Source organism: Hemiscyllium ocellatum, unplaced genomic scaffold (assembly GCF_020745735.1).
Source record: "Hemiscyllium ocellatum isolate sHemOce1 unplaced genomic scaffold, sHemOce1.pat.X.cur. scaffold_3133_pat_ctg1, whole genome shotgun sequence".
In the NCBI taxonomy this organism is placed as follows: Eukaryota; Metazoa; Chordata; class Chondrichthyes; order Orectolobiformes; family Hemiscylliidae; genus Hemiscyllium; species Hemiscyllium ocellatum.
In genome coordinates this window covers 152-19,780 of record NW_026868317.1, presented here as the reverse complement: position 1 = coordinate 19,780, position 19,629 = coordinate 152, and the positions used below count along the sequence as shown (strand labels likewise).

The 19,629-nt window shown below is 51.8% G+C and overlaps 7 non-coding genes and 1 pseudogene across 7 annotated transcripts; all 8 read left to right on the top strand.

Annotated features, from left to right (window-relative positions):
* Nucleotides 1–1,517: 1,517 nt before the first annotated feature.
* On the top strand, nt 1,518–1,709 carry LOC132812915 (U2 spliceosomal RNA). Its single transcript, XR_009643841.1, has one exon. It is a non-coding gene; the product is annotated as a U2 spliceosomal RNA (small nuclear RNA).
* Nucleotides 1,710–3,529: 1,820 nt separating this feature from the next.
* Nucleotides 3,530–3,721, top strand: LOC132812914 (U2 spliceosomal RNA). The gene has a single exon (XR_009643840.1). It is a non-coding gene; the product is annotated as a U2 spliceosomal RNA (small nuclear RNA).
* Nucleotides 3,722–5,532: 1,811 nt separating this feature from the next.
* Nucleotides 5,533–5,724, top strand: LOC132812940 (U2 spliceosomal RNA). The gene has a single exon (XR_009643864.1). It is a non-coding gene; the product is annotated as a U2 spliceosomal RNA (small nuclear RNA).
* Nucleotides 5,725–7,536: 1,812 nt separating this feature from the next.
* Nucleotides 7,537–7,728, top strand: LOC132812939 (U2 spliceosomal RNA). The gene has a single exon (XR_009643863.1). It is a non-coding gene; the product is annotated as a U2 spliceosomal RNA (small nuclear RNA).
* Nucleotides 7,729–9,539: 1,811 nt separating this feature from the next.
* LOC132812936 (U2 spliceosomal RNA) lies at nt 9,540–9,731 on the top strand. The gene has a single exon (XR_009643861.1). It is a non-coding gene; the product is annotated as a U2 spliceosomal RNA (small nuclear RNA).
* A 4,046-nt stretch (nt 9,732–13,777) lies between these two features.
* On the top strand, nt 13,778–13,953 carry LOC132812938 (U2 spliceosomal RNA; annotated as a pseudogene).
* Nucleotides 13,954–15,765: 1,812 nt separating this feature from the next.
* LOC132812924 (U2 spliceosomal RNA) lies at nt 15,766–15,957 on the top strand. The gene has a single exon (XR_009643850.1). It is a non-coding gene; the product is annotated as a U2 spliceosomal RNA (small nuclear RNA).
* A 1,811-nt stretch (nt 15,958–17,768) lies between these two features.
* Nucleotides 17,769–17,960, top strand: LOC132812913 (U2 spliceosomal RNA). The gene has a single exon (XR_009643839.1). It is a non-coding gene; the product is annotated as a U2 spliceosomal RNA (small nuclear RNA).
* Nucleotides 17,961–19,629: the final 1,669 nt, after the last annotated feature.

Here is a 19,629-nt window from a genome sequence, read left to right as displayed (position 1 = left end):
TTGGGCTTCTGCGGTCGTTCTTGGAACGTATCCCACCGATGGTACGGCGGTGGCGGGGGGTGGGGTGACTGCTGTAATTTCAAAGAACCCCGTTGGGCTGAACCCTGGTGTTGTGGGATTTTTAACACAGTCAAATCAGGTTGTGGGATCCCATGACTCAGCCAATGTCAAATGGCTATCAGATCAGCCCCCACAGCCCCTTCCCAACCCCCCCCCTCCCCCCCCAACCCCGAGGCAACAAATTTATCCTAATATTTTCTTGAACAAGAAAGAAATGTCTTTGGTCTGTTTCCTGAATAGAGTGAAACCCCCATCTCTGTTTGTTTCTTCGCAAACTACTGTACGGAAGCGACCTGCTTTAGTAGCTACGTCTGCACGTAAAGATTATTCACGCAGACGATCGCCCAAGGCTGGAACTGGCTTCAGCTCCCTGGTGCCACCAGGCAGCCGTACTAACCACTGATCCACTGTGCCACCCGTACGATTTGGAACGATTTGTCATCATTTGCGGTGCAAGTAGCGAAACAGTTGTCAGTTTGTCAACTGGGTCGGATTATAATGTTGTCAGCGATCTGCAGCAATGTGAACGGAGATGTCGAATCGAGCTGCTGGTGGTGATGAGGCACGCTTGCAGCGTGACATGTTTACACGGGGAGATCAGCTCCCTCCCCATTCTCCACAGAGAGTCGGATACAAGTAGAGAGGATATTGAAAGTGGACGATAAAGAAAGGGTGCACGGACGTAATTCGCTTTTCGCAACTTTTCGGATTGATGCGGAATGCCGAGGAGCGAATCCTGTACGTGAGGGAAACGATGATTGGCATTTATGGGCAAGCTACACCAACACAAGGGGAGGCAATGAATAGGATCTTTCCGTCAAGGCCAACATTTCTCGCCCATGCCGAGATCAGCCTGGTGGTGAGCTGCTCTCTCGAACCGCTGCAGTCCAAGTGCTGTCGGTAGCCCCGCGATGCTGTTTGGGCGGGGATTCCCGATTTTGACCCGGTAACACCGGAGGAACAAGGACATATTTGCAATTCAGGACAGCGAGTGCCTCGGCGCGGGGGAGAACTTGCGAATGGTGGTGTTCCCGTGGATCTGCTGCCGTCATCCTTCGAGGCTGCGTTGGCCATGGGTTTGCAAGGTGCTGCCTGAGGAATTCTGGTGAATCTTGTAGATGCCGGGGGAATGAATGACCCTGCCGGGGGAATGAATGACCCTGCCGCCGCCGCTGTCCCCGATCACCGGGAGAAACCTCTCTGCAGTCGACCTGACGTGCGGTGGCTCCGGCCCGTGCCATCTGATTGGTCGTCAGCGCGACCTACGCGGCTACGTAACAGATGGACAGAAAAGCACGGGGAAAGCACAGCGACTGCTGCAGAGTGATCTTCCGGTCTGGTTGGATATCTTGGAAGGAAGGTAGACGGTAAGGGAATAAAGGAACTTTGAATATCATCAAACTGATGGAAAGGATAGTCGGCAAATATGACCTCCACCGTTGGAGTATTAATGTGCTATCGCTTCTCGGCCTTTTGGCTTGGAATATGTGTAGTTTCTGTTCTTATCAGTTTAATCGCTGATATCTCCCGAAGGTGGGAGTGTTTGTATTAAATGGATTTTTGGAGCAGGGAGATGGCTTAAGGGCTTGCTCTGTCCTCTCCATGTATCAGCCTGGTATTGCAGTGTTTCCAGGAATGGTGCACCCAACGCTTACCCAAGTTCAAAAGCAGGTGAATGCAATGTGAATCTCTTGCCTTTGCTAGTTTGCCGTGTTGATGGCAGTCAGTGATTGTTGCATCTATTGTCTTTTCAGTTGCAGGAAACTATCGTCTTTTGTTACGGGTTTTCTGTCTTATGAACCTGCTCTGCAGTTACCTGATGAAGGTGCAGCACGCTGAAAGCCAGGACAGGGGTAACCCCAACGTGCTACAGGGAACATTCTGGAACCAGGGGCCTGCCAGGAAGGTAACTTGCCAATTTGAATGAATGGATTTGCCCTTGTCTGCCGTTTTGGGCTTCTGCGGTCGTTCTTGGAACGTATCCCACCGATGGTACGGCGGTGGCGGGGGGTGGGGTGACTGCTGTAATTTCAAAGAACCCCGTTGGGCTGAACCCTGGTGTTGTGGGATTTTTATCACAGTCAAATCAGGTTGTGGGATCCCATGACTCAGCCAATGTCAAATGGCTATCAGATCAGCCCCCACAGCCCCTTCCCAACCCCCCCGCCTCCCCCCCCAACCCCGAGGCAACAAATTTATCCTAATATTTTCTTGAACAAGAAAGAAATGTCTTTGGTCTGTTTCCTGAATAGAGTGAAACCCCCATCTCTGTTTGTTTCTTCGCAAACTACTGTACGGAAGCGACCTGCTTTAGTAGCTACGTCTGCACGTAAAGATTATTCACGCAGACGATCGCCCAAGGCTGGAACTGGCTTCAGCTCCCTGGTGCCACCAGGCAGCCGTACTAACCACTGATCCACTGTGCCACCCGTACGATTTGGAACGATTTGTCATCATTTGCGGTGCAAGTAGCGAAACAGTTGTCAGTTTGTCAACTGGGTCGGATTATAATGTTGTCAGCGATCTGCAGCAATGTGAACGGAGATGTCGAATCGAGCTGCTGGTGGTGATGAGGCACGCTTGCAGCGTGACATGTTTACACGGGGAGATCAGCTCCCTCCCCATTCTCCACAGAGAGTCGGATACAAGTAGAGAGGATATTGAAAGTGGACGATAAAGAAAGGGTGCACGGACGTAATTCGCTTTTCGCAACTTTTCGGATTGATGCGGAATGCCGAGGAGCGAATCCTGTACGTGAGGGAAACGATGATTGGCATTTATGGGCAAGCTACACCAACACAAGGGGAGGCAATGAATAGGATCTTTCCGTCAAGGCCAACATTTCTCGCCCATGCCGAGATCAGCCTGGTGGTGAGCTGCTCTCTCGAACCGCTGCAGTCCAAGTGCTGTCGGTAGCCCCGCGATGCTGTTTGGGCGGGGATTCCCGATTTTGACCCGGTAACACCGGAGGAACAAGGACATATTTGCAATTCAGGACAGCGAGTGCCTCGGCGCGGGGGAGAACTTGCGAATGGTGGTGTTCCCGTGGATCTGCTGCCGTCATCCTTCGAGGCTGCGTTGGCCATGGGTTTGCAAGGTGCTGCCTGAGGAATTCTGGTGAATCTTGTAGATGCCGGGGGAATGAATGACCCTGCCGGGGGAATGAATGACCCTGCCGCCGCCGCTGTCCCCGATCACCGGGAGAAACCTCTCTGCAGTCGACCTGACGTGCGGTGGCTCCGGCCCGTGCCATCTGATTGGTCGTCAGCGCGACCTACGCGGCTACGTAACAGATGGACAGAAAAGCACGGGGAAAGCACAGCGACTGCTGCAGAGTGATCTTCCGGTCTGGTTGGATATCTTGGAAGGAAGGTAGACGGTAAGGGAATAAAGGAACTTTGAATATCATCAAACTGATGGAAAGGATAGTCGGCAAATATGACCTCCACCGTTGGAGTATTAATGTGCTATCGCTTCTCGGCCTTTTGGCTTGGAATATGTGTAGTTTCTGTTCTTATCAGTTTAATCGCTGATATCTCCCGAAGGTGGGAGTGTTTGTATTAAATGGATTTTTGGAGCAGGGAGATGGCTTAAGGGCTTGCTCTGTCCTCTCCATGTATCAGCCTGGTATTGCAGTGTTTCCAGGAATGGTGCACCCAACGCTTACCCAAGTTCAAAAGCAGGTGAATGCAATGTGAATCTCTTGCCTTTGCTAGTTTGCCGTGTTGATGGCAGTCAGTGATTGTTGCATCTATTGTCTTTTCAGTTGCAGGAAACTATCGTCTTTTGTTACGGGTTTTCTGTCTTATGAACCTGCTCTGCAGTTACCTGATGAAGGTGCAGCACGCTGAAAGCCAGGACAGGGGTAACCCCAACGTGCTACAGGGAACATTCTGGAACCAGGGGCCTGCCAGGAAGGTAACTTGCCAATTTGAATGAATGGATTTGCCCTTGTCTGCCGTTTTGGGCTTCTGCGGTCGTTCTTGGAACGTATCCCACCGATGGTACGGCGGTGGCGGGGGGTGGGGTGACTGCTGTAATTTCAAAGAACCCCGTTGGGCTGAACCCTGGTGTTGTGGGATTTTTAACACAGTCAAATCAGGTTGTGGGATCCCATGACTCAGCCAATGTCAAATGGCTATCAGATCAGCCCCCACAGCCCCTTCCCAACCCCCCCGCCTCCCCCCCCAACCCCGAGGCAACAAATTTATCCTAATATTTTCTTGAACAAGAAAGAAATGTCTTTGGTCTGTTTCCTGAATAGAGTGAAACCCCCATCTCTGTTTGTTTCTTCGCAAACTACTGTACGGAAGCGACCTGCTTTAGTAGCTACGTCTGCACGTAAAGATTATTCACGCAGACGATCGCCCAAGGCTGGAACTGGCTTCAGCTCCCTGGTGCCACCAGGCAGCCGTACTAACCACTGATCCACTGTGCCACCCGTACGATTTGGAACGATTTGTCATCATTTGCGGTGCAAGTAGCGAAACAGTTGTCAGTTTGTCAACTGGGTCGGATTATAATGTTGTCAGCGATCTGCAGCAATGTGAACGGAGATGTCGAATCGAGCTGCTGGTGGTGATGAGGCACGCTTGCAGCGTGACATGTTTACACGGGGAGATCAGCTCCCTCCCCATTCTCCACAGAGAGTCGGATACAAGTAGAGAGGATATTGAAAGTGGACGATAAAGAAAGGGTGCACGGACGTAATTCGCTTTTCGCAACTTTTCGGATTGATGCGGAATGCCGAGGAGCGAATCCTGTACGTGAGGGAAACGATGATTGGCATTTATGGGCAAGCTACACCAACACAAGGGGAGGCAATGAATAGGATCTTTCCGTCAAGGCCAACATTTCTCGCCCATGCCGAGATCAGCCTGGTGGTGAGCTGCTCTCTCGAACCGCTGCAGTCCAAGTGCTGTCGGTAGCCCCGCGATGCTGTTTGGGCGGGGATTCCCGATTTTGACCCGGTAACACCGGAGGAACAAGGACATATTTGCAATTCAGGACAGCGAGTGCCTCGGCGGGGGGAGAACTTGCGAATGGTGGTGTTCCCGTGGATCTGCTGCCGTCATCCTTCGAGGCTGCGTTGGCCATGGGTTTACAAGGTGCTGCCTGAGGAATTCTGGTGAATCTTGTAGATGCCGGGGGAATGAATGACCCTGCCGGGGAAATGAATGACCCTGCCGCCGCCGCTGTCCCCGATCACCGGGAGAAACCTCTCTGCAGTCGACCTGACGTGCAGTGGCTCCGGCCCGTGCCATCTGATTGGTCGTCAGCGCGACCTACGCGGCTACGTAACAGAAAACCACGGGTAAAGCACAGCGACTGCTGCAGAGTGATCTTCCGGTCTGGTTGGATATCTTGGAAGGAAGGTAGACGGTAAGGGAATAAAGGAACTTTGAATATCATCAAACTGATGGAAAGGATAGTCGGCAAATATGACCTCCACCGTTGGAGTATTAATGTGCTATCGCTTCTCGGCCTTTTGGCTTGGAATATGTGTAGTTTCTGTTCTTATCAGTTTAATCGCTGATATCTCCCGAAGGTGGGAGTGTTTGTATTAAATGGATTTTTGGAGCAGGGAGATGGCTTAAGGGCTTGCTCTGTCCTCTCCATGTATCAGCCTGGTATTGCAGTGTTTCCAGGAATGGTGCACCCAACGCTTACCCAAGTTCAAAAGCAGGTGAATGCAATGTGAATCTCTTGCCTTTGCTAGTTTGCCGTGTTGATGGCAGTCAGTGATTGTTGCATCTATTGTCTTTTCAGTTGCAGGAAACTATCGTCTTTTGTTACGGGTTTTCTGTCTTATGAACCTGCTCTGCAGTTACCTGATGAAGGTGCAGCACGCTGAAAGCCAGGACAGGGGTAACCCCAACGTGCTACAGGGAACATTCTGGAACCAGGGGCCTGCCAGGAAGGTAACTTGCCAATTTGAATGAATGGATTTGCCCTTGTCTGCCGTTTTGGGCTTCTGCGGTCGTTCTTGGAACGTATCCCACCGATGGTACGGCGGTGGCGGGGGGTGGGGTGACTGCTGTAATTTCAAAGAACCCCGTTGGGCTGAACCCTGGTGTTGTGGGATTTTTAACACAGTCAAATCAGGTTGTGGGATCCCATGACTCAGCCAATGTCAAATGGCTATCAGATCAGCCCCCACAGCCCCTTCCCAACCCCCCCGCCTCCCCCCCCAACCCCGAGGCAACAAATTTATCCTAATATTTTCTTGAACAAGAAAGAAATGTCTTTGGTCTGTTTCCTGAATAGAGTGAAACCCCCATCTCTGTTTGTTTCTTCGCAAACTACTGTACGGAAGCGACCTGCTTTAGTAGCTACGTCTGCACGTAAAGATTATTCACGCAGACCATCGCCCAAGGCTGGAACTGGCTTCAGCTCCCTGGTGCCACCAGGCAGCCGTACTAACCACTGATCCACTGTGCCACCCGTACGATTTGGAACGATTTGTCATCATTTGCGGTGCAAGTAGCGAAACAGTTGTCAGTTTGTCAACTGGGTCGGATTATAATGTTGTCAGCGATCTGCAGCAATGTGAACGGAGATGTCGAATCGAGCTGCTGGTGGTGATGAGGCACGCTTGCAGCGTGACATGTTTACACGGGGAGATCAGCTCCCTCCCCATTCTCCACAGAGAGTCGGATACAAGTAGAGAGGATATTGAAAGTGGACGATAAAGAAAGGGTGCACGGACGTAATTCGCTTTTCGCAACTTTTCGGATTGATGCGGAATGCCGAGGAGCGAATCCTGTACGTGAGGGAAACGATGATTGGCATTTATGGGCAAGCTACACCAACACAAGGGGAGGCAATGAATAGGATCTTTCCGTCAAGGCCAACATTTCTCGCCCATGCCGAGATCAGCCTGGTGGTGAGCTGCTCTCTCGAACCGCTGCAGTCCAAGTGCTGTCGGTAGCCCCGCGATGCTGTTTGGGCGGGGATTCCCGATTTTGACCCGGTAACACCGGAGGAACAAGGACATATTTGCAATTCAGGACAGCGAGTGCCTCGGCGCGGGGGAGAACTTGCGAATGGTGGTGTTCCCGTGGATCTGCTGCCGTCATCCTTCGAGGCTGCGTTGGCCATGGGTTTACAAGGTGCTGCCTGAGGAATTCTGGTGAATCTTGTAGATGCCGGGGGAATGAATGACCCTGCCGGGGAAATGAATGACCCTGCCGCCGCCGCTGTCCCCGATCACCGGGAGAAACCTCTCTGCAGTCGACCTGACGTGCAGTGGCTCCGGCCCGTGCCATCTGATTGGTCGTCAGCGCGACCTACGCGGCTACGTAACAGAAAAGCACGGGGAAAGCACAGCGACTGCTGCAGAGTGATCTTCCGGTCTGGTTGGATATCTTGGAAGGAAGGTAGACGGTAAGGGAATAAAGGAACTTTGAATATCATCAAACTGATGGAAAGGATAGTCGGCAAATATGACCTCCACCGTTGGAGTATTAATGTGCTATCGCTTCTCGGCCTTTTGGCTTGGAATATGTGTAGTTTCTGTTCTTATCAGTTTAATCGCTGATATCTCCCGAAGGTGGGAGTGTTTGTATTAAATGGATTTTTGGAGCAGGGAGATGGCTTAAGGGCTTGCTCTGTCCTCTCCATGTATCAGCCTGGTATTGCAGTGTTTCCAGGAATGGTGCACCCAACGCTTACCCAAGTTCAAAAGCAGGTGAATGCAATGTGAATCTCTTGCCTTTGCTAGTTTGCCGTGTTGATGGCAGTCAGTGATTGTTGCATCTATTGTCTTTTCAGTTGCAGGAAACTATCGTCTTTTGTTACGGGTTTTCTGTCTTATGAACCTGCTCTGCAGTTACCTGATGAAGGTGCAGCACGCTGAAAGCCAGGACAGGGGTAACCCCAACGTGCTACAGGGAACATTCTGGAACCAGGGGCCTGCCAGGAAGGTAACTTGCCAATTTGAATGAATGGATTTGCCCGTGTCTGCCGTTTTGGGCTTCTGCGGTCGTTCTTGGAACGTATCCCACCGATGGTACGGCGGTGGCGGGGGGTGGGGTGACTGCTGTAATTTCAAAGAACCCCGTTGGGCTGAACCCTGGTGTTGTGGGATTTTTAACACAGTCAAATCAGGTTGTGGGATCCCATGACTCAGCCAATGTCAAATGGCTATCAGATCAGCCCCCACAGCCCCTTCCCAAACCCCCCGCCTCCCCCCCAACCCCGAGGCAACAAATTTATCCTAATATTTTCTTGAACAAGAAAGAAATGTCTTTGGTCTGTTTCCTGAATAGAGTGAAACCCCCATCTCTGTTTGTTTCTTCGCAAACTACTGTACGGAAGCGACCTGCTTTAGTAGCTACGTCTGCACGTAAAGATTATTCACGCAGACGATCGCCCAAGGCTGGAACTGGCTTCAGCTCCCTGGTGCCACCAGGCAGCCGTACTAACCACTGATCCACTGTGCCACCCGTACGATTTGGAACGATTTGTCATCATTTGCGGTGCAAGTAGCGAAACAGTTGTCAGTTTGTCAACTGGGTCGGATTATAATGTTGTCAGCGATCTGCAGCAATGTGAACGGAGATGTCGAATCGAGCTGCTGGTGGTGATGAGGCACGCTTGCAGCGTGACATGTTTACACGGGGAGATCAGCTCCCTCCCCATTCTCCACAGAGAGTCGGATACAAGTAGAGAGGATATTGAAAGTGGACGATAAAGAAAGGGTGCACGGACGTAATTCGCTTTTCGCAACTTTTCGGATTGATGCGGAATGCCGAGGAGCGAATCCTGTACGTGAGGGAAACGATGATTGGCATTTATGGGCAAGCTACACCAACACAAGGGGAGGCAATGAATAGGATCTTTCCGTCAAGGCCAACATTTCTCGCCCATGCCGAGATCAGCCTGGTGGTGAGCTGCTCTCTCGAACCGCTGCAGTCCAAGTGCTGTCGGTAGCCCCGCGATGCTGTTTGGGCAGGGATTCCCGATTTTGACCCGGTAACACCGGAGGAACAAGGACATATTTGCAATTCAGGACAGCGAGTGCCTCGGCGCGGGGGAGAACTTGCGAATGGTGGTGTTCCCGTGGATCTGCTGCCGTCATCCTTCGAGGCTGCGTTGGCCATGGGTTTACAAGGTGCTGCCTGAGGAATTCTGGTGAATCTTGTAGATGCCGGGGGAATGAATGACCCTGCCGGGGGAATGAATGACCCTGCCGCCGCCGCTGTCCCCGATCACCGGGAGAAACCTCTCTGCAGTCGACCTGACGTGCAGTGGCTCCGGCCCGTGCCATCTGATTGGTCGTCAGCGCGACCTACGCGGCTACGTAACAGAAAACCACGGGTAAAGCACAGCGACTGCTGCAGAGTGATCTTCCGGTCTGGTTGGATATCTTGGAAGGAAGGTAGACGGTAAGGGAATAAAGGAACTTTGAATATCATCAAACTGATGGAAAGGATAGTCGGCAAATATGACCTCCACCGTTGGAGTATTAATGTGCTATCGCTTCTCGGCCTTTTGGCTTGGAATATGTGTAGTTTCTGTTCTTATCAGTTTAATCGCTGATATCTCCCGAAGGTGGGAGTGTTTGTATTAAATGGATTTTTGGAGCAGGGAGATGGCTTAAGGGCTTGCTCTGTCCTCTCCATGTATCAGCCTGGTATTGCAGTGTTTCCAGGAATGGTGCACCCAACGTCTACCCAAGTTCAAAAGCAGGTGAATGCAATGTGAATCTCTTGCCTTTGCTCGTTTGCCGTGTTGATGGCAGTCAGTGATTGTTGCATCTATTGTCTTTTCAGTTGCAGGAAACTATCGTCTTTTGTTACGGGTTTTCTGTCTTATGAACCTGCTCTGCAGTTACCTGATGAAGGTGCAGCACGCTGAAAGCCAGGACAGGGGTAACCCCAACGTGCTACAGGGAACATTCTGGAACCAGGGGCCTGCCAGGAAGGTAACTTGCCAATTTGAATGAATGGATTTGACCTTGTCTGCCGTTTTGGGCTTCTGCGGTCGTTCTTGGAACGTATCCCACCGATGGTACGGCGGTGGCGGGGGGTGGGGTGACTGCTGTAATTTCAAAGAACCCCGTTGGGCTGAAACCTGGTGTTGTGGGATTTTTAACACAGTCAAATCAGGTTGTGGGATCCCATGACTCAGCCAATGTCAAATGGCTATCAGATCAGCCCCCACAGCCCCTTCCCAACCCCCCACCCCCGAGGCAACAAATTTATCCTAATATTTTCTTGAACAAGGAAGAAATGTCTTTAGTCTGTTTCCTGAATAGAGTGAAACCCCCATCTCTGTTTTGTTTCTTCGCAAACTACTGTACGGAAGCGACCTGCTTTAGTAGCTACGTCTGTACGTAAAGATTATTCACGCAGACGATCGCCCAAGGCTGGAACTGGCTTCAGCTCCCTGGTGCCACCAGGCAGCCGTACTAACCACTGATCCACTGTGCCACCCGTACGATTTGGAACGATTTGTCATCATTTGCGGTGCAAGTAGCGAAACAGTTGTCAATTTGTCAACTGGGTCGGATTATAATGTTGTCAGCGATCTGCAGCAATGTGAACGGAGATGTCGAATCGAGCTGCTGGTGGTGATGAGGCGCGCTTGCAGCGTGACATGTTTACACGGGGAGATCAGCTCCCTCCCCATTCTCCACAGAGAGTCGGATACAAGTAGAGAGGATATTGAAAGTGGACGATAAAGAAAGGGTGCACGGACGTAATTCGCTTTTCGCAACTTTTCGGATTGATGCGGAATGCCGAGGAGCGAATCCTGTACGTGAGGGAAACGATGATTGGCATTTATGGGCAAGCTACACCAACACAAGGGGAGGCAATGAATAGGATCTTTCCGTCAAGGCCAACATTTCTCGCCCATGCCGAGATCAGCCTGGTGGTGAGCTGCTCTCTCGAACCGCTGCAGTCCAAGTGCTGTCGGTAGCCCCGCGATGCTGTTTGGGCGGGGATTCCCGATTTTGACCCGGTAACACCGGAGGAACAAGGACATATTTGCAATTCAGGACAGCGAGTGCCTCGGCGGGGGGGAGAACTTGCGAATGGTGGTGTTCCCGTGGATCTGCTGCCGTCATCCTTCGAGGCTGCGTTGGCCATGGGTTTGCAAGGTGCTGCCTGAGGAATTCTGGTGAATCTTGTAGATGCCGGGGGAATGAATGACCCTGCCGCCGCCGCTGTCCCCGATCACCGGGAGAAACCTCTCTGCAGTCGACCTGACGTGCAGTGGCTCCGGCCCGTGCCATCTGATTGGTCGTCAGCGCGACCTACGCGGCTACGTAACAGATGGACAGAAAAGCACGGGGAAAGCACAGCGACTGCTGCAGAGTGATCTTCCGGTCTGGTTGGATATCTTGGAAGGAAGGTAGACGGTAAGGGAATAAAGGAACTTTGAATATCATCAAACTGATGGAAAGGATAGTCGGCAAATATGACCTCCACCGTTGGAGTATTAATGTGCTATCGCTTCTCGGCCTTTTGGCTTGGAATATGTGTAGTGCTTACCGGTCGAGATCTATTCCGCTCTTTGGGACTTGATTGGCCGGGACCTGCTGGAGGTGTATGTCAGTATGCTTCGGGCAGGTACCATGAGTGAATCCATGAGGAAAGGCATCATCACCCTCATCTATAAGCGGAAGGGGGAGAGGGATGAAATTAGAAATTGGAGACCGATCTCACTGCTAAACACAGACTACAAAATCTTGTCAAAGGTCATCGCAAACCGGGTCAGGTCTGCTCTGGGAACGGTGATCCACCCCGACCAAACCTGTGCTGTACCGGGCAGGAAGATCTCTGAGAGCCTCGCACTCCTCAGGGATACGATCGCCTACGTGCAGGACAGGGGGGTGGACACCTGCCTCATCAGCCTGGACCAGGAGAAAGCCTTTGACAGGATATCGCATACATATATGAGGGATGTCCTCTCCAAAATGGGCTTTGGAGAGGGAATCTGCAATTGGATCAGACTGCTCTACACCAACATTGTCAGTGCAGTCTCAATCAATGGGTGGGAATCAGATAGCTTCCCTGTAAGATCTGGAGTCAGGCAGGGCTGCCCACTCTCTCCTGCCTTGTTTGTATGTTGCATAGAGCCATTTGCCGAATCCATCAGGAAGGATGCGAGCCTGAGAGGGGTGACTATTCCTGGCAGCGGGGGCCTACAGGTTAAGGCCTCCCTGTACATGGATGACGTCGCCGTTTTCTGCTCGGATCCGCTGTCCGTGCACAGGCTCCTGTGCATCTGCGACCAGTTCGAGCGGGCCTCGGGGGCCAAGGTAAACCGAGGGAAGAGCGAGGCCATGCTCTTCGGGAACTGGACCGACCAATCCTATATCCCCTTCACCGTCAGGACTGGCCACCTGAAGGTGCTGGGTATTTGGTTCGGGGGTGCTGGGGCGTGCGCCAAGACCTGGGAGGAGCGGATCAGGAAGATGAGACAGAAACTAGGCAGATGGGAGCAACGGTCGCTCTCCATCGCGGGGAAAAACCTGGTCATCAGGTGCGAGGTACTCTCAGTATTGTTGTATGTGGCACAGGCCTGGCCTATCCCAGAACCTGTGCTGCCGCAGTCACCCGGTCCATCTTCCACTTCATGTGGAGATCAAAGATGGACGGGTCCGAAGAGACACCATGTACAAAGACCGGTGCAATGGGGGGAAAAAAACGCTCCCAATGCCACCCTCGCCCTGATGGCCACCTTTGTGTGTGGCTGCATCAAGCTGTGCGTGGATCCCCGGTACGCAAACACCAAGTGTCACTACGTACTGAGGTTCTACCTGTCCCCGGTGTTGCGAAGGATGGGCCTGGCCTCGCTGCCGCGGAACGCTCCGAGTAGTTGGACCGTTCCGTACCACCTGTCCTTCGTGGAGAAATTTCTGAAGAAAAACACCTTTGACCACAAGTCCATCAGGAAGTGGTCAGCACGTAGTGTCCTTGAGACCCTTCGGGAAAAGGAGAGGGCGGATCCTGTTGAGTGGTTCCCTGAGCAGACTGTCAAAGCAATTTGGCAGAATGCCTCATCGCCAGAACTTTCTAACAAGCACCAAGACATGGCTTGGCTGGTGGTGAGAAGGGCTCTACCCGTGAGATCGTTTATGCACGCCCGGACTCTCTGCCGCACCGCACGCTGCCCTCGAAGTGGCTGCGGGGGGGACGAGACTGTCACACACCTCCTTCTGGAATGTGCCTATGCAGAGGAAGTCTGGAGAGGAATGCAGTGGTATTTGTCGAGGTTCGTCCCGAGCAGCGCCGTGACACGGGACTCCGTGCTCTACGGCCTGTTCCCCGGGACGCACACCGAGACGAATATCAACTGCGCCTGGAGGATCATCAACTCGGTGAAGGACGCTCTCTGGGTGGTCCGAAACCTGTTGATCTTCCAGCTGAAGGAGTTGACCCCGACTGAGTGTTGCAGACTGGCACATTCCAAGGTCCAAGACTACGTGTTGAGGGACGCGCTGAAGCTTGGGGCAGCTGCCGCCAAGGCGCGGTGGGGAAAGACCACCGTTTAACATCTGCCTGTCTAAAGAAGATCAGGGGGCCCATGCAGTCATTTGGGCTCTGCTGACGCCTCAGCCCAATATAAGGGCATAGGAGTGAGAAATGCACAGACTTGCATATAAAAAGGAAAATTCTAAACTGTGTATGTTAATGTGAACATATGTATGGCATTACCCAATGTACAGTGTATCAAATTATTTATGAATATTTACGAATAAAGTATATTTTGAAATAAAAAAAAATTCTGTTCTTATCAGTTTAATCGCTGATATCTCCCGAAGGTGGGAGTGTTTGTATTAAATGGATTTTTGGAGCAGGGAGATGGCTTAAGGGCTTGCTCTGTCCTCTCCATGTATCAGCCTGGTATTGCAGTGTTTCCAGGAATGGTGCACCCAACGCTTACCCAAGTTCAAAAGCAGGTGAATGCAATGTGAATCTCTTGCCTTTGCTAGTTTGCCGTGTTGATGGCAGTCAGTGATTGTTGCATCTATTGTCTTTTCAGTTGCAGGAAACTATCGTCTTTTGTTACGGGTTTTCTGTCTTATGAACCTGCTCTGCAGTTACCTGATGAAGGTGCAGCACGCTGAAAGCCAGGACAGGGGTAACCCCAACGTGCTACAGGGAACATTCTGGAACCAGGGGCCTGCCAGGAAGGTAACTTGCCAATTTGAATGAATGGATTTGCCCTTGTCTGCCGTTTTGGGCTTCTGCGGTCGTTCTTGGAACGTATCCCACCGATGGTACGGCGGTGGCGGGGGGTGGGGTGACTGCTGTAATTTCAAAGAACCCCGTTGGGCTGAACCCTGGTGTTGTGGGATTTTTAACACAGTCAAATCAGGTTGTGGGATCCCATGACTCAGCCAATGTCAAATGGCTATCAGATCAGCCCCCACAGCCCCTTCCCAACCCCCCCGCCCCCCCCCCCAACCCCGAGGCAACAAATTTATCCTAATATTTTCTTGAACAAGAAAGAAATGTCTTTGGTCTGTTTCCTGAATAGAGTGAAACCCCCATCTCTGTTTGTTTCTTCGCAAACTACTGTACGGAAGCGACCTGCTTTAGTAGCTACGTCTGCACGTAAAGATTATTCACGCAGACCATCGCCCAAGGCTGGAACTGGCTTCAGCTCCCTGGTGCCACCAGGCAGCCGTACTAACCACTGATCCACTGTGCCACCCGTACGATTTGGAACGATTTGTCATCATTTGCGGTGCAAGTAGCGAAACAGTTGTCAGTTTGTCAACTGGGTCGGATTATAATGTTGTCAGCGATCTGCAGCAATGTGAACGGAGATGTCGAATCGAGCTGCTGGTGGTGATGAGGCACGCTTGCAGCGTGACATGTTTACACGGGGAGATCAGCTCCCTCCCCATTCTCCACAGAGAGTCGGATACAAGTAGAGAGGATATTGAAAGTGGACGATAAAGAAAGGGTGCACGGACGTAATTCGCTTTTCGCAACTTTTCGGATTGATGCGGAATGCCGAGGAGCGAATCCTGTACGTGAGGGAAACGATGATTGGCATTTATGGGCAAGCTACACCAACACATGGGGAGGCAATGAATAGGATCTTTCCGTCAAGGCCAACATTTCTCGCCCATGCCGAGATCAGCCTGGTGGTGAGCTGCTCTCTCGAACCGCTGCAGTCCAAGTGCTGTCGGTAGCCCCGCGATGCTGTTTGGGCGGGGATTCCCGATTTTGACCCGGTAACACCGGAGGAACAAGGACATATTTGCAATTCAGGACAGCGAGTGCCTCGGCGCGGGGGAGAACTTGCGAATGGTGGTGTTCCCGTGGATCTGCTGCCGTCATCCTTCGAGGCTGCGTTGGCCATGGGTTTACAAGGTGCTGCCTGAGGAATTCTGGTGAATCTTGTAGATGCCGGGGGAATGAATGACCCTGCCGGGGGAATGAATGACCCTGCCGCCGCCGCTGTCCCCGATCACCGGGAGAAACCTCTCTGCAGTCGACCTGACGTGCAGTGGCTCCGGCCCGTGCCATCTGATTGGTCGTCAGCGCGACCTACGCGGCTACGTAACAGAAAACCACGGGTAAAGCACAGCGACTGCTGCAGAGTGATCTTCCGGTCTGGTTGGATATCTTGGAAGGAAGGTAGACGGTAAGGGAATAAAGGAACTTTGAATATCATCAAACTGATGGAAAGGATAGTCGGCAAATATGACCTCCACCGTTGGAGTATTAATGTGCTATCGCTTCTCGGCCTTTTGGCTTGGAATATGTGTAGTTTCTGTTCTTATCAGTTTAATCGCTGATATCTCCCGAAGGTGGGAGTGTTTGTATTAAATGGATTTTTGGAGCAGGGAGATGGCTTAAGGGCTTGCTCTGTCCTCTCCATGTATCAGCCTGGTATTGCAGTGTTTCCAGGAATGGTGCACCCAACGCTTACCCAAGTTCAAAAGCAGGTGAATGCAATGTGAATCTCTTGCCTTTGCTAGTTTGCCGTGTTGATGGCAGTCAGTGATTGTTGCATCTATTGTCTTTTCAGTTGCAGGAAACTATCGTCTTTTGTTACGGGTTTTCTGTCTTATGAACCTGCTCTGCAGTTACCTGATGAAGGTGCAGCACGCTGAAAGCCAGGACAGGGGTAACCCCAACGTGCTACAGGGAACATTCTGGAACCAGGGGCCTGCCAGGAAGGTAACTTGCCAATTTGAATGAATGGATTTGCCCTTGTCTGCCGTTTTGGGCTTCTGCGGTCGTTCTTGGAACGTATCCCACCGATGGTACGGCGGTGGCGGGGGGTGGGGTGACTGCTGTAATTTCAAAGAACCCCGTTGGGCTGAACCCTGGTGTTGTGGGATTTTTAACACAGTCAAATCAGGTTGTGGGATCCCATGACTCAGCCAATGTCAAATGGCTATCAGATCAGCCCCCACAGCCCCTTCCCAACCCCCCCCCCTCCCCCCCAACCCCGAGGCAACAAATTTATCCTAATATTTTCTTGAACAAGAAAGAAATGTCTTTGGTCTGTTTCCTGAATAGAGTGAAACCCCCATCTCTGTTTGTTTCTTCGCAAACTACTGTACGGAAGCGACCTGCTTTAGTAGCTACGTCTGCACGTAAAGATTATTCACGCAGACGATCGCCCAAGGCTGGAACTGGCTTCAGCTCCCTGGTGCCACCAGGCAGCCGTACTAACCACTGATCCACTGTGCCACCCGTACGATTTGGAACGATTTGTCATCATTTGCGGTGCAAGTAGCGAAACAGTTGTCAGTTTGTCAACTGGGTCGGATTATAATGTTGTCAGCGATCTGCAGCAATGTGAACGGAGATGTCGAATCGAGCTGCTGGTGGTGATGAGGCACGCTTGCAGCGTGACATGTTTACACGGGGAGATCAGCTCCCTCCCCATTCTCCACAGAGAGTCGGATACAAGTAGAGAGGATATTGAAAGTGGACGATAAAGAAAGGGTGCACGGACGTAATTCGCTTTTCGCAACTTTTCGGATTGATGCGGAATGCCGAGGAGCGAATCCTGTACGTGAGGGAAACGATGATTGGCATTTATGGGCAAGCTACACCAACACAAGGGGAGGCAATGAATAGGATCTTTCCGTCAAGGCCAACATTTCTCGCCCATGCCGAGATCAGCCTGGTGGTGAGCTGCTCTCTCGAACCGCTGCAGTCCAAGTGCTGTCGGTAGCCCCGCGATGCTGTTTGGGCAGGGATTCCCGATTTTGACCCGGTAACACCGGAGGAACAAGGACATATTTGCAATTCAGGACAGCGAGTGCCTCGGCGCGGGGGAGAACTTGCGAATGGTGGTGTTCCCGTGGATCTGCTGCCGTCATCCTTCGAGGCTGCGTTGGCCATGGGTTTACAAGGTGCTGCCTGAGGAATTCTGGTGAATCTTGTAGATGCCGGGGGAATGAATGACCCTGCCGGGGAAATGAATGACCCTGCCGCCGCCGCTGTCCCCGATCACCGGGAGAAACCTCTCTGCAGTCGACCTGACGTGCAGTGGCTCCGGCCCGTGCCATCTGATTGGTCGTCAGCGCGACCTACGCGGCTACGTAACAGAAAACCACGGGTAAAGCACAGCGACTGCTGCAGAGTGATCTTCCGGTCTGGTTGGATATCTTGGAAGGAAGGTAGACGGTAAGGGAATAAAGGAACTTTGAATATCATCAAACTGATGGAAAGGATAGTCGGCAAATATGACCTCCACCGTTGGAGTATTAATGTGCTATCGCTTCTCGGCCTTTTGGCTTGGAATATGTGTAGTTTCTGTTCTTATCAGTTTAATCGCTGATATCTCCCGAAGGTGGGAGTGTTTGTATTAAATGGATTTTTGGAGCAGGGAGATGGCTTAAGGGCTTGCTCTGTCCTCTCCATGTATCAGCCTGGTATTGCAGTGTTTCCAGGAATGGTGCACCCAACGTCTACCCAAGTTCAAAAGCAGGTGAATGCAATGTGAATCTCTTGCCTTTGCTCGTTTGCCGTGTTGATGGCAGTCAGTGATTGTTGCATCTATTGTCTTTTCAGTTGCAGGAAACTATCGTCTTTTGTTACGGGTTTTCTGTCTTATGAACCTGCTCTGCAGTTACCTGATGAAGGTGCAGCACGCTGAAAGCCAGGACAGGGGTAACCCAACGTGCTACAGGGAACATTCTGGAACCAGGGGCCTGCCAGGAAGGTAACTTGCCAATTTGAATGAATGGATTTGACCTTGTCTGCCGTTTTGGGCTTCTGCGGTCGTTCTTGGAACGTATCCCACCGATGGTACGGCGGTGGCGGGGGGTGGGGTGACTGCTGTAATTTCAAAGAACCCCGTTGGGCTGAAAACTGGTGTTGTGGGATTTTTAACACAGTCAAATCAGGTTGTGGGATCCCATGACTCAGCCAATGTCAAATGGCTATCAGATCAGCCCCCACAGCCCCTTCCCAACCCCCCACCCCCGAGGCAACAAATTTATCCTAATATTTTCTTGAACAAGGAAGAAATGTCTTTAGTCTGTTTCCTGAATAGAGTGAAACCCCCATCTCTGTTTTGTTTCTTCGCAAACTACTGTACGGAAGCGACCTGCTTTAGTAGCTACGTCTGTACGTAAAGATTATTCACGCAGACGATCGCCCAAGGCTGGAACTGGCTTCAGCTCCCTGGTGCCACCAGGCAGCCGTACTAACCACTGATCCACTGTGCCACCCGTACGATTGGAACGATTTGTCATCATTTGCGGTGCAAGTAGCGAAACAGTTGTCAATTTGTCAACTGGGTCGGATTTTAATGTTGTCAGCGATCTGCAGCAATGTGAACGGAGATGTCGAATCGAGCTGCTGGTGGTGATGAGGCGCGCTTGCAGCGTGACATGTTTACACGGGGAGATCAGCTCCCTCCCATTCTCCACAGAGAGTCGGATACAAGTAGAGAGGATATTGAAAGTGGACGATAAAGAAAGGGTGCACGGAAGTAATTCGCTTTTCGCAACTTTTCGGATTGATGCGGAATGCCGAGGAGCGAATCCTGTACGTGAGGGAAACGATGATTGGCATTTATGGGCAAGCTACACCAACACAAGGGGAGGCAATGAATAGGATCTTTCCGTCAAGGCCAACATTTCTCGCCCATGCCGAGATCAGCCTGGTGGTGAGCTGCTCTCTCGAACCGCTGCAGTCCAAGTGCTGTCGGTAGCCCCGCGATGCTGTTTGGGCGGGGATTCCCGATTTTGACCGGGTAACACCGGAGGAACAAGGACATATTTGCAATTCAGGACAGCGAGTGCCTCGGCGGGGGGGAGAACTTGCGAATGGTGGTGTTCCCGTGGATCTGCTGCCGTCATCCTTCGAGGCTGCGTTGGCCATGGGTTTGCAAGGTGCTGCCTGAGGAATTCTGGTGAATCTTGTAGATGCCGGGGGAATGAATGACCCTGCCGCCGCCGCTGTCCCCGATCACGGGGAGAAACCTCTCTGCTGTCGACCTGACGTGCAGTGGCTCCGGCCCGTGCCATCTGATTGGTCGTCAGCGCGACCTACGCGGCTACGTAACAGTGGACAGAAAAGCACGGGGAAAGCACAGCGACTGCTGCAGAGTGATCTTCCGGTCTGGTTG